The sequence below is a fragment of the Rhineura floridana genome, chromosome 13, assembly GCF_030035675.1.
Source record: "Rhineura floridana isolate rRhiFlo1 chromosome 13, rRhiFlo1.hap2, whole genome shotgun sequence".
In the NCBI taxonomy this organism is placed as follows: domain Eukaryota; kingdom Metazoa; phylum Chordata; class Lepidosauria; order Squamata; family Rhineuridae; genus Rhineura; species Rhineura floridana.
The window spans coordinates 25,652,300-25,653,798 of record NC_084492.1 but is presented as its reverse complement, the minus strand read 5'-3'; the positions used below and the strand labels follow the sequence as shown (position 1 = coordinate 25,653,798).

Sequence of the window (1,499 nt, the reverse complement as noted above, 5' to 3'; positions counted from 1 at the left end):
CACAGAGCCATCGTTTTGACTTTTGAACTCCAGGCTTATTAATCCTCCCAGTCCTTTAAAAAAGAAGGTCGGATAAAATAAAGAAAGTGGGCGAGATGAGGAATGTCAAACATCTCTTGTGTGATTTCTAGAGGGGATCAGCTGATGGGTAAGGATCACTTATACTTGGTGTCAGTTTTAGACTACAAGTTATTGGCATGTTTTCATTTATAAATCCAAAGAGCCAAATGCTGACTGATCCAGCTTGCTTGACTCTGTAGATATGAATTCTGAAGAAGCCTTTCTAAAGGAGCCTGGACTTGATACCCTCCTAACCTTTTAGCGTATCAGCACACCAAACTGAGACTGAGATTATGCTTTGTTTTTAATATGTTGCCAAACCTTCCTGTGGCTGTGTGGGGGTAGCAATATGAACTGAATCAAATTTCTCCTCCAACCCTACTCTGAGCAGAACCAACACCAGATACAGCCCAATGAATCTTTGTTATTGTTGCTATATGCCTTCAACTTATGGCGCCCCAACAAATCTTTTTTGGATATATTCATAGGGTTTTCATGGTAAGAGGTATTCAGAGGTGGTTTACCATTGCCTTCCTCTAAGCCTATGGCACCCTGTATTCCCAGGTGGTCTCCCATCCAAGAACTAACCAGGCCTGACCCTGCTTACCTTCCGAGATCAGACGAGATCGGGCGTGTTCAGGGTAGTATGGCCGTAGGCCCAATGAATCTACCTAATTAGATAGATACCTAATTTGATACCTAATTTGTATAAGATTCTAGATTTCCTCACATTATTATTATTACTATTACTATTACTATTACTATTATTATTATATGATGATAGTATCCTTCCTCCAAAATGTACAGCCCATATTTCTATGATGAAGCAACCTATTTTATACATAGATGTTTTTCAGAATGCCTAAGGTTTGGTTTTCTCTTTTCTTTGCGATTTAAATGTGCATTCACTAGGGGTGCTAGGGGTGTATTGCTGCCTCCTCACTAGGTACAGATAATGTCAAGAAAACAAATGAAACCCAGTGCTGTCTGATTGAAAGAAAATACTTTGGGGCACCTTTGGTGGTTCTTTGGGTGGAAGCTAATTTAAAAATGCTTAGTAAATCAGTAAACAAGTTAGAATGTGCAAAGGAAAGATAAAGAAGCAAGAAATGGAGTCTGAAGTGAGGGCTCCGAGGATATATATAACACAAGCAACCAAGTATCTGAGAAGTTGTAAGGAATTTCAAGTAACTTCGGCTTCTGTGAGAAAGATTTGGCTTCCCCCAAGCAGACTCCTTGTTGATTCATTTAGCTGGCTGATTGGTATTGATTGCAAATATGGTGCAATTAGATTCAGGAGATGTGACCAGCACACATTGGCCAATATGTCTTGACTTCAGCATCCTCTCAGTATGATTGAAGATAAATTAATAATCATTATGAGGATTACCATGTAATGAAAAGCCAACGTTTGCCTGTTGTATCATCATAGTGGCTGT

The 1,499-nt window shown here is 39.4% G+C and overlaps 1 non-coding gene across 1 annotated transcript; it reads right to left on the bottom strand.

Moving 5' to 3' along the window:
• Positions 1-599: 599 nt before the first annotated feature.
• Positions 600-718, bottom strand: LOC133369455 (5S ribosomal RNA). Its single transcript, XR_009758892.1, has one exon. It is a non-coding gene; the product is annotated as a 5S ribosomal RNA (ribosomal RNA).
• Positions 719-1,499: the final 781 nt, after the last annotated feature.